Genomic DNA, 12,558 nt, shown 5'->3' on the forward strand with positions numbered 1-12,558 from the left:
TGGAGTTTCAGTTCAATGAGAGGGAGTCAGACTAGAAGTGTGAACATCATGAAGCAGTATGTTTTCTAGTACATTGGAAGATGAGGACTCCCTGGAACAAGAGTGTGGAGCAGAGTGTGCTATGAATGCAGGATGGCATGACCACAGAGCAGGTGCCAGAGCCCGTGTGCTTGGGTACCCCCAAAACTCATACACTGAAGTTTTTTTTAATTTTGGTGTTGAAAGTCTTTACTGACAGATTAAAATTTATTTTTATTAAAGAATGGTTGGTTTCCAATGTTGTGCCAATTCTGCCATACACTGAAATTCAGTGACTCAAGGTAGAGATGTTATAGAGGCAGGTGCTTAGGTCATTGGGGCCCTCCTTTGCATTGGGATTCATGCTCTTAAAAAGACACCTCTAGGTGTCCCTGGTCCCTTCCCCCATGTGAGGATGGGAACGGTGCCCCTCACCAACCACACTCACTGTCAGAATGATCCACAAACTACAGCCTCCAACAATCCTGAGAAGTAAATGACTGGAGTTTATCGACTGCCCAGTCTCTGGGTTTAGTTGAATAGACTGAAGGGACTGAACAGAGGACCTTGGAGCTGACTTGATGGGCTGAGAGTCACCCCACTGGGCACCTGCAGACAAGCTCTGCCTGCTGAGAGACAGACCATCAGGAGCAAAGCTGGCATGTCCAGATGGTGTGGCTCCTTCCAGGCAGAGCCAGGACACCAGGGAGGCTGGATGCCGGGGAGTCAGAGGCTGGTGCCGAGCAGAGGGGTCAGGGCATGCCAGGGAGTGTCCAAATCAGGGGCAGTCCCATGGGCACTGCGAGGACTTGGGCTTTTGGTCTGTGTGAAGTGGAATCTAGTGCAAGTTTTGAGCAAAGGGGAAACATGACCCATTTTGAAACATCTCTCTGTTATGGATTGAGAACCGACTGCATGTTGGCAAGGGGGGAGCTGAAGGAATTGACATATCATAATTGTCGAGTTTAAGGTGCCAAACATTTCATTTGATAGAGTTATATGTCCCAATATGGTTATCACTGTAGCATAACCAGACTCCTCTATCCCATGACGTAGTTGTCATTTCCGTTTTGTGGAGGAAACAATGAAGATCTGGTCTCTTGGCAGCTGTGAACCTCCTAAGCCAGTACTGTTGACTATGACCCCTCTGCTGGGCATTCCCTCCCCAGAATTATGAGTCTACAAGGTCCAGGCTTTTGCCCTTAATCAACAGGACCCCATAGGCCCCAGCCCAGCCTCTGGTCACAAGCTGGGCTGTTTTGGGTTCCACATAGAAGTGATCTCTGGCAGTGCTTACTTTCACTCTCTGACATCACTCACTTCACATAGTGCCCTCAAGGGCCATCCTGCTGTCCCGAAGGGGAGGATTTCCTTCTCCTTCATGGAAGAACGCCTGTGTATTTGTATTTGTATTTACATACACATGTATTATATATCATATGCATGTCCATTGTTTTGTAGCTCCAGTCATCTTCACCAGGATCTGGCCTGCTGATGCTCCTGTACCTTTGGTTTATGTCTCCTCTCACCCAAAGAGGAAGCTCCAGGTCACTAGATAGTCACTCACTTGGGGCTCAGATGACCACGGCATCACTCAGTCCCCAGTTTTACCACTTTCACTTGCCTTCTCCCAGGGCCTTCCAGAAACTCTGCATCTCAACAAGGCATTAGTGTTAGCAAATAATTGAATAAGTGCCTTAGGTTTCACAACATTGAGGGCTCCAGTCTGCTTATTCCTATGGATATTTCTCTATACAATTTTAGACCTAATGGAATAGACACATTGAAGTGTTCATTTCATTTGCCATAAAATTTCTTTTCCTCATTTCTAAGTACTTTATATTCTTAAGCAGAAAAAACCGATCAGGTGTTTCATTACTTCAGTGCTTCTTTTCCTGTCTATAATGCTCTATCATGGCATGTAAATGACAGGGCACATTATTCGGTCAAATGTCACTTTGGAACAGTAGTATAACTGGGATATTTACAGAATTTGTTCAATGCAGGAATTTATACGCTCTTTACATTTTCCACTAAAATATATTATTTCATTTATTTCCATTTAATGATCATTTTGTATTAAAATGCATTTATTTATTGTTTGAAACTTTTCCTTATGACAATAGACCACCAGATATGTCAGACCTACAACCCTATTAGGTTAGATGGTCCTCATATCCTTCCTATCAGGGAGTTTTTACGTCTCCTATCATTCTAGATTATCCTGGGGTAAATGGAGTAATCTTTATTTTCTCCTTTATTCACGATTGCTGTTTATTTTTAAGGCCCACATTAAAAAACTGAGCACCTCCCTTTTGCTAAAAAACATGTAATTAAGGCAAATCATAGGCTCTGGCATTGAAACCTTGTATTTGTTGTACATTGTAAACAGTCTACATTAATAAACAAAAGTTAAAGTCTCTAACAAATAATTCTCATGCTGAGTCACCCTGAGGATAGCACGTGTGGAATACTTTCTCAAGTATGCTAAAGAAAGTGGACCTGTACAGATTAAGGAAGGAAGAAACTGATACATGGGAAAAGTATCAATTCACCAATATTACCAAATATTACATTGAGAATTATGTGCCACTCATGGTTCATTTGTAATATGGTTAAACTTTTCTTGCCACATATCAGTGTCATTTATTGGTTATTACATTGGGTGCATTTAATTGTCCAATGTAGGAACAGGGAGGATTGGGCTTCCCCTTCCCTCAGCCTCCCTGTCACATCCCTGGTTGCTACAGGACACAGGACCCACTAAGTGTCCCTGCTGCTTCTGCCAGGACCAGGCCATGCAGCTGATGGGGCCATAGCAGAGGAACCTGAGGTGCATCCCAGATGCTCATGGCCCAGAGCCCTCAGCTGCCATGTACCCCCTGGGCCCTCCCTCAGCTTCCTCTCACATGGACTCAGAGCATCAGCTCCCAGTTCCCCAGAGAAGGTGCACCTTAGGCAGCTGGGCCCCCAGGCAGGGAGGTTTGTGTTCAGGGCAGTATCACTGTGGGAGGAGCTTCTATAGGTTGCCAACAGTAATAAACTCCAGCATCCTCAGCCTCCACCCTGATGATTTTCAGGGTGAAATGTGTCCCTGACCCACTGCTACTGAACCTGTCTGGGACCCCAAAGGCCCTGTTGGTAGCCCAATAGATCAAGAACTTTGGAGACTGGCCTGGTTTCTGCAGGTCCCAATTCAAATAATTCTTTCCATAACTACCTCGGAGGCTCTGAGTGGAGCTGCAGGAGATGGAGGTGGGCTCTCCAGGGCTGACTGACAGCGAGAGTGGAGTCTGGGTCAGCAAGATGCCCCACTGGATCCTGAAAATATAGAAGAGTATGTTGGCATAAACCCCATGAGTAATTATCAGATTTTTCTATTTGCTTTTTCTTCACACTAAACTCTTTTTTGCATGTTGATTATTATACAAAATTTCCAATTCCAACCATCCAAGTTTACAACATAAAAAGAGGTCCCCAGACGTCCTGTCCACTTTTCTGCACTTCCTATGCCTCCATCTCTAGCAGGGGATGGGAACCTGCTTCTTCTGGATTTTTCCTAATTATCACTTTGCTAAACCTCTCCTGCCCTTTGGCAGAGGGTGAGAGATATGCACATACATGTGGGCCAATACACATGACAAGCAGTGCTGCCCCCACAGCCCCCCTTCCCCTTCTCATCTCCCCTCCATTCTCACCTGGGACCCAGAGCAGGAGGAGCCCCAGGAGCTGAGCAGGGAACCTCATGGTCAGCTGTGAACAGAGGATCCCTGATCATTCCAAGCCAGACTACAGCTGCCCTTTTATATCAGACTCGCCAGGGTAGGAGGACAGCATGGAACTCCCCTGGTGGGGGCAGCAGAGGGGAAAGACCCATAGGTGGGGGTGTGGGCACAATTTTGGCCTAAGGGAAATCAAGTCCTCCTGCGTTTAGAATGAAATGGATACATAGCATCTATAGTTCTTGGAGTAGCAGGTGGCAGAATCTCACCATGAAAGTCTGAATTAATTGGAAGAACCCAGTGCCCATGGGTGGCTGCTCTAAGAAAACATCAGAGACCCTGAGTGCAGATGTGTGTGTCCAGGGTCAGTACCAGGAGGGCATGGCTGTCTGCCTCAGAGCCTCCCAGATGGTTCAGATGGGAGGACTGCTCTCTCCCATGTTAGTGCCTGAATCACTCCATGTTTTCTGCCAGTAACAGTACAGAGTTGAACTGGTGCAAGAGCTGCCATGTGCCAGCTCTTCCCGGGTTGACTGCTTATGGACCTTAGAGTCAGGTGTTAGAGTCAGTTAGATTGGATCATTTCCAGATACCTTGTGAATTACATTTCAAAGAGCACTTAAGAAACAGGACTTAACTGAGGAAAAAAGATGTTATGTCTGCTGTGCAGAGAGCTCATAGTCCCATTTCAGGCAGTAAGAAAAGGCATAAGAATGTTATGTCTCAGGCACTAAAATGAAATATCTGAAACTGTTTAATCTGGTGCATACTATTTTATAATTCTGTTTCTCTCTGTCTCTCTCTGCCCTGTCTCTCCATCTATATATGGCGATCATGCCATGTACATGCCTACATGTACATATGCACAGACACATGTGTATATATGTATTATATACATGACAGGCTAATCAAAGAATTTATGAAGAAAACATCCACTTTTTATGAGCAAATATAATGAAAAAAGCATGATTTTATATGATTTTTGAGAGTGTTCCTAAAATATTATTTCCCAGGTTGACTCTTTCTCCTCAAAGCGAGAGTTGCCTGCTTCTTGACTGTTTGGTGTAAGAACCTCCTCCTCTCACTGATGTATGTTTATTCAGATCCCTGAGTCAATAATTCAAAAGGAGATGCTGTTTGCGAGGAGAATAATGACTGGGTCCTTTAATTTCATGTCACGGGAGAGTCTGTGTCTGTTACAGACACGTTCCTGGGCTTTATCTTTGAACTGGTCACTGTGGACCAGGGTTTCCAGCCAGCACTACTCAGGGATTCAGCCTGTCACCCCCACCTGTCATGACATAGGACAACCACACGATTCCTCAAATGTTTCAGACTGATGCAGGTCATGTTGAACTGAACAGCCCCTGAATAACAGTGACAATGTTCAATGGCTTTTATTCTGAAAATGAAGTCTTGGGGATTAGAAAAATTAGACTTTGCCCTCTTATTAAAGTCTGGATAATTTAACCCCAAGTCGAGACTTAATTGACCAAGACAAATTACCTAATACAATAGTATGGAAGATTCCACAAGAAGCTTTTGTCTGAATGATCCCTGGGAAATGCTCAAGAATAGGATTTTGAACCAATGCTGAAAAGGTAACTGAGCAAAACTTATGTTCACCTATAATGTGAACACGATGGCAACAATCTCATTTTGCTGCCATTCATCAGGGTCTAGAGGTAAATGTACAATTACAAATGTGACATATTTATCGGGTCAAAATGTTGTTTTCCATTTCATTGTATCTATTTCTGGAAGTGTTTGCTTTTTTGACTTTGTTGATGGTGCTAGCCAAATGATTCTGGGTGTTGCTCCTGGCTTTGAAGTTACCAGGCAATGTCTGTGTTTCTACAACCAGATGCAGGGCTGCTTTCCTGAACATTCCAGCCAGTGCAGGACACTCATGGCTTGGCAAGACTGTCTTGTTCATGTTGGAGTTTATGTTCATGCTGGCATTTTTCTGTAGGATGGAGACTGTGACACACTCTGGGAACCGTGTTTTGTAGACTTTGTTACCCCACAGAGTTCCCACCTGGGCTGCTTCAATCAAGATGAGAGACAGAGAGAACTGTTCCCCGTCTGGACCCAGATGGAGGTTCCTTGTGTTGAGATCAGGCCCCCAGCAGAGGGGGCCCCAGGGGCAGGTGGGCTGGACCAGATCCTGAGCCCTGAGCACCTGGGATTGGAGCTGGCTGCCTGTCAAAACTAACAGCACACTGTCACTCACCAGAGGATCAAGCCCATGGTTTAACAGGATGTTGGGTTATGGAAAGCCCAGGGAAGGCTCTGCGAATGCTTTGACCTCTGACTCTATCAGTTATTTCAAAACATGGAGAAACAAATGTTTCCACACATGACTCTTCTGGATCCTCAAGAACTTCCTCTCCATCTGCCTAACAGGCATCTGTATTTAATGTTTGACTCGCTGTTATTTCTTTTCTCATAGAATGAATTTACAAATTCCTTAGACATAAAAAATGATCAATAGGATAAGTGGGAAATCACGTGTTTGTGATGAAGGCTTTTTGTCTAGAAACATTAAATGATGTGCTGAATCCTGCTCCCCGTGGAGTAATTGCACCAAGGAAGATGGTCGTTGCATTGTATCATCTGCCTGAGCTTCCTCTGCTCTGTGTGTTCTTCACCTGCTCCAGGAGCTTCACTCTGAGCTCACCCTTATTAAACCAGTATTTTTACCTGAAATGTAGTCTCCTTCAAAGCCATGGCTGTACAGGCGGCGTAGCAATCTTCTCCCTCGTGCACATGTGAGGTTCTCTTTGACCTTGTAAGCATGTCAGGTCACTTGAGATGTGGGGAGTGAGGGCACTGGGTGGTTCTGGAACCCGCAGGGCAGACCCTGCCTGTGGAGGAGGATTTGTACGGTGCCCCGGGGTCAGCAAGACAGGATTTTCTCAGAACATCATGGATAAGGTCATGCGCATAAAGCCAAATGGGGCCTCTCACCTAAGGATTCTCAAGTTCAGTGCTTCCCTTTCATAGTCAGTGAATTCAGGAATCTAGCTATTCTTATGATTGTGAAAATGGGACACTGCAGACACTCCAGAAAAAACAAAAAAAAAACATTACATTAAAGCACTTAAAATGATTTTTTGTTCTGTTGAGCCCATAGCATATGGAAGATCCAGGCTTGGGATCGGACCCAAGCCACTGCAGTGACAATCCCGGATCCTTAACCCCTGGCACCATAAGGGAACTCTTAACTGATGTGTTAAAGCACATAATGTCTGTTCATCTCCTGTTTAACACACATGGAAAGATCATGTCAGGAAAGACACAGAGATGAGTGGGTTTTTAAGTGCTCACTCCTCATGTTATCATACAAATCTATTAACCACCTCAGTACTGACATCAGTGATCGGCCTCAGGGACCCACTGACTCGCAGAAGGGCCTTCCCATCCAGTCAGTCACTTTTGACCAGAAGCCAAGCATAAGCCAGAGTTTCAATCCTCTTTGAAGCATTACCTGCCCTCACTTTTCAGTCCTTTTAGAAATGTGTGTGTGGACTCATAAAGCTACTGCTAGGCCACATTGAGAAAAAGGATAAAATATTTTAAAAAAATAATGAAATAAAATAAAATGAGATGCAATGTGTATTCCTGAAAGGAGGCATGGAGGTCTTATAAAGTTTACTGAGAACTACAGGATATCATAAATTCTTAGAAATTTCCATGTGGAAATCTTAAATCCCACATTTTTATCCTGGGCAGCTGGGAAGCTCCTCCATCAAGAGATGGAATCCCTAACTCTGGGCCCTGACAGCCTCATGTGAAATGTAAAACCCATTATGAGAATGTCTATTAATCTACCATTCTAGGTAAACTTATTGCATCAAAATGATTTATTTAAGACAATAGCAAGAGGAGAATTCTTGGATTCTATGGAAACATGAAAGCAAAGAATTCCTGGTCACAGGAATGCAGCCCATCCTACTAACCAGACACATAAACACCTATTGTTTTAGGGCCTAGTGGTAATACTTAAAGCAAAAGTCAGTAAAAATCATTGGTCTTCATTGCGACATAAGCCCGTAGTGTTGGTTATAACTGGAGTTGAACTTTCCTAAGAATATGTATTTTTAAAAAAGGACAGGATTAAAAAAGCATGCTATAGAATTTGTCTGGATGTAAATATTTGTTCAGAGAAAGAGTGAAGAGTGACTCAATATCTGTGAGTCAGCATCTGTTCTGCAAAGAAGTTCTGTCTGTCCTTTTTTCAGATCTCACATGTCAGTGAAAGCATTTGATGTTGATGTCTCAATGTATGGCTAACTTCACTTAGCATGATAGCTTCTAGATCCATCCATGTTCCTAAAAATGCTGGTATTTCTTTCCTTTTAATGGCTGAGTAATATTCCATTGTGTATATGTACCACATCTTCTGGAAGAGGCATTCTAATCCTCACAGTGCTAGGCAGATAAAGAAAGACTTTGGACCAGAGGGACCAAAACTTGCAAGAGGATAGACATGTGAGGTAAGAATTGGACTTGACTGCCCCCTCGTGTGCTGTTGACGTAAGCTCAGGGACAGTGTCCTGACTTGAAAGGAGCAGGACACTTATATATTCAGATTTATATTTGAAGCCTTTAAAAAATGAGACCTATTTCAATTATTCATTTAATTATACCTATACCTAGACCTTATGAGTGAGATTTGTATTCATGAAATGAGTCATGTGAAAAGCACTTTGTTTTGGCACTTTGTACCATCAAGCTTGTAATCTCCACAAAATTATTTAAGTTGAAAAGAGACAAGAAAATCCAGAGCAAGGGAGAATGTCCGAAGGTTTGGAAAATCAACATTATAAAATCCACAAGAAATAGAAGTGTAAAATAGTTGTGATGTTTCCATTGCATGAAAGCGCCTTGAGATTACATTGGAAAATAGAATCATACAGGCTGAAATTACAGCTAAAAAGATCACTTTCTAGTAATGCCATTTTTTTAACCTGACATTATGCTCTTATATATCGTTTTTTTTCTTTTTTTATTAAAAATGAATTTATCACATCTGTAGTGGTATAATGATCATAACAATCTGATTTCACAGGATTTCCATCCCACAGCCCAAGCACATCACCCAACCCCCCAAACTCTCTCCTCCAGAGACCATAAGTTTTTCAATATCTGTGAGTCAGCATCTTTTCTGCAAAGAAGTTCCATCTGTCCTTTTTTCAGATCTCACATGTCAGTGAAAGCATTTGATGTTGATGTCTCAATGTATGGCTGACTTCACCTAGCATGATAGCTTCTAGATCCATCCATGTTCCTAAAAATGCCGGTATTTTGTTCCTTTTAATGGCTGAGTAATATTCCATTGTGTATATGTACCACATCTTCTGGAGCCACTCCTCTGTCGATGGACATTGAGGTTGTCTCCATGTCTTGGCTACTGCAAATAGTGCTGCAATGAACATCAGAGTACATGTGTCCTTGTGAGGCATTGGTTTTCTCTGGATAGATGCCCTGGAGTGGGATTGCTGGATCAAATGGTAGTTCTATGTTTAGTTTTCTGAGGCATCTCCATTCTGTTTTCCATAGGGGTTGCATCAATTTACAATCCCACCAACAGTGTACTAGGGTTCCTTTTTCTCCACGGCCTCTCCAGCACTTACTGTTTGTAGACTTTTGGGTGATGGCCATTCTGGCTGGTGTAAGGTGGTACCTCAGAGGGGTTTTGATATGCATTTCTCTAATCAAGAGTGATGTTGAACATCTTTTCATGTGTTACTCGGCCCTCTGTATATCTTCTTTGGAGAACTGTCTGTTTAGATCTTCTGCCCATTTTTGGATGGGCTTGTTTGTTTTTTTGGTATGGAGCTGCAGAAGGTGTTTATAAATTGTGGAGATTAATCCCTTGTCAGTCGATTCACTGGCAAAGATTTTCTCCCATTCTGTGGGCTGTTTTTTTGTGTTGTTGAGGGTTTCCTTTGCTGTGCAGAAACTTTGAAGTTTGAGTAGGTCCCATTTGCTTATTTTTGTTTTTATTGTCAATACTCTGATAAGTGGATCAGATAAGATGTTGCTGTCATTTATGTCAGAGCATGTTTGCCCTATATTTTCCTCTAAGAGGTTTATAATGGATGGTCTTAGATATAGGTCTTGAATCCATTTGGAGTTTATTTTTGTGTATGGTGTTAGGGAGTGTTCTAATTTCATTCTTTTCCATGTGGCTGTCTAGTTTTCCCAGCACCACTTATTGAACAAGCTGTCCTTTCTCTGTTGTATATTCTTGTCTCCTTTGTCATAGACGAGTTGGCTGTAAGTGCGTGGGTTTAATTCTGGGCTTTCTGTCCTGTTCCACTGATCTCTATTTCTGCCTTTGTGCCAGTACCATACAGTTTTGACGACTGTTGCTTTGTAGTAGAGTCTGAAGTCCGAGAGCCTGATTCCTCAGGCTCCATTTTTCTTTTTCAGGATGTCTTTGGCCATTCTGGGTCTTTTGTGCTTCCAAACAAACTTTAAAATATTTTGTTCGAGTTCCGCGACAAATGTCCTTGGTAATTTGATAGGGATTGCATTGAATTTGTAGATTGCCTTGGGTAGTATAGTCATTTTGATAATATTAACCCTTCCAACCCATGAGCATGGTATATCTTTCCATCTATTTGTGTCATCTTTGATGTCTTTCATCAGTGGCTTGTAGTTTTTAGAGTACAGGTCTTTTGTTTCTTTAGGTAGGTTTACTCCTAGGTATTTTATTCTACTGGATGCAATGGTAAATGTGATTGCTTCCCTAATTTCCTTTTCTGCTTTTTCATTGTTAGTGTATAGCAATGCCATTGATTTCTGTGTATTGATTTTGTATCCTGCAACTTTGCCAAATTCATGGATGAGCTCTAACAGTTTTCTGGTAGAGTCTTTAGGATTCTCTAGGTATAGTATCACATCATCTGCAAATAGGGATAGTTTGACTTCTTCCTTTCCAATTTGGATTCCTTTGATTTCTTTTACTTCTCTGATTGCTGTGGCTAGCACTTCCAGAACTATGTTGAAGAGTAGTGGAGAGAGCGGACATCCTTGTCTTGTTCCTGATCTCAGCAGGAATTCTTTCAGCTTTTCACCATTGAGAATGACGTTCCCTGTGGGTTTGTCGTATATGGCCTTTATCATGTTGAGGTAGGTTCCCTCTATGCCCACTTTGTGAAGGGTTTTTTATCAGAAGTGGGTGTTGGATTTTGTCAAAGGCTTTTTGCACGTCTATGGAGAGGATCGTATGGTTTTTATTCTTCAGTTTGTTAATGTGGTGTATCACACTGATGGATTTGCAGATATTGAAGGACCCTTGCATCCCTGGGATAAATCCCACTTGATCATGATATACAATCCTTGAAATGTATTGTTGGATGTGGTTGGCTAGTATTTTGTTGAGGATTTTTGCATCGATGTTCATCAGTGAAATTGGCCTGTAGTTTTCTTTTTTTGTGGAATCTTTGTCTGGTTTTGGTGCCAGGGTGATGGTGGCCTCATAGAATGAGTTTGAGGGTATCCCTTCCTCTGCAATTTTTTGAAATAGTTTCAGAAGGAGAGGTGTTAGCTCTTCTCTAAATGTTTGATAGAATTTGCCTGTGAAGCCACCTGGTCCTGGACTTTTGTGTGTTGGAAGTTTTTTAATCCCAGTTTCCATTTCAGTTCTTGTGATGGGTCCATTCATCTTTTCTGCTTCATCTTGGTTGAGTCTTGGAAGATTGTACTTTTCTAAGAATTTGTCCATTTCTTCTAGGTTTTCCATTTTATTGGCATATAGTTGCATATGGTAGTCTCTTATGATCCTTTGTATTTCTGTGGTGTTCGTTGTTACTTCCCCTTTTTCATTTCCACTTTTGTTGATTTGACTCATCTCTCTTTTTTGCTTGATAAGACTGGCTAGGGGTTTATCACTTTTGCTGATCTTTTCGAAGAACCAGCTTTTCGTTTCATTGATCTTTTCTATGGTTTTCTGTTTCTATTTCATTGATTTCTGCTCTGATCTTTATGATTTCTTTCCTTCTACTAACTTTTGGTCTTGTTTGTTCTCTCTCGAGTTGCTTTCGATGTAAGTTAGCTTGTTTATTTGAGCTTTTTCTTGTTTCCTGAGGTGGGCTTGCATTGCTATAAACTTTCCTCTTAGAACGGCTTTTGCTTCATCCCATAGGTTTTGGAGTGTCGTATCTTCATTGTCATTTGCTTGTAGGTATTTTTTAATTTCCTCTTTGATTTCTTCAGTGATGCATTGGTTGTTTAGTAGCATGTTGTTGAGTCTCCACGTGTTTGTGTTTTTTGCAGTTTTTTTCTTGTTGTTGATTTCCAGTCATATAGCGTTGTGGTCAGAAAAAGATGCTTGATATGACTTCAATTTTCTTAAAGTTACCGAGGTTGGATTTGTAGCCCAGGATATGATCCATCTTAGAGAATGTTCCATGTGCACTTGAGAAGAATGTGTATTCTGTTGCTTTTGGATGGAATGTCCTATAAATAAATATCTATTAAGTCCATCTGGTTTAATGCTTCATTCAGTGCCTGTGTTTCCTTCTTGATTTTCTGTCTGGTTGATCTGTCCATTGCTGTAAGTGGGGTGTTAAAGCCCCCACTATGATTGTGTTATTCTCAATTTGTCCTTTTAAGGTTGTTAGCAGTTGCCTTATATATTGTGGTGAACTTGCGTTGGGTGCAAAGATATTTAAAATTGTTATATCATCTTCCAAGATTGATCCTGTGATCATTATGTAATGTCCTTCTTTGCCCCTGAAAATATCCTTCATTTTAAAGTCTATTTTGTCTGATATGAGTATTGCTATGCCAGCTTTCTTTTGAT

Source organism: Phacochoerus africanus, chromosome 5 (genome assembly GCF_016906955.1).
Source record: "Phacochoerus africanus isolate WHEZ1 chromosome 5, ROS_Pafr_v1, whole genome shotgun sequence".
Classification (NCBI taxonomy): Eukaryota; Metazoa; Chordata; class Mammalia; order Artiodactyla; family Suidae; genus Phacochoerus; species Phacochoerus africanus.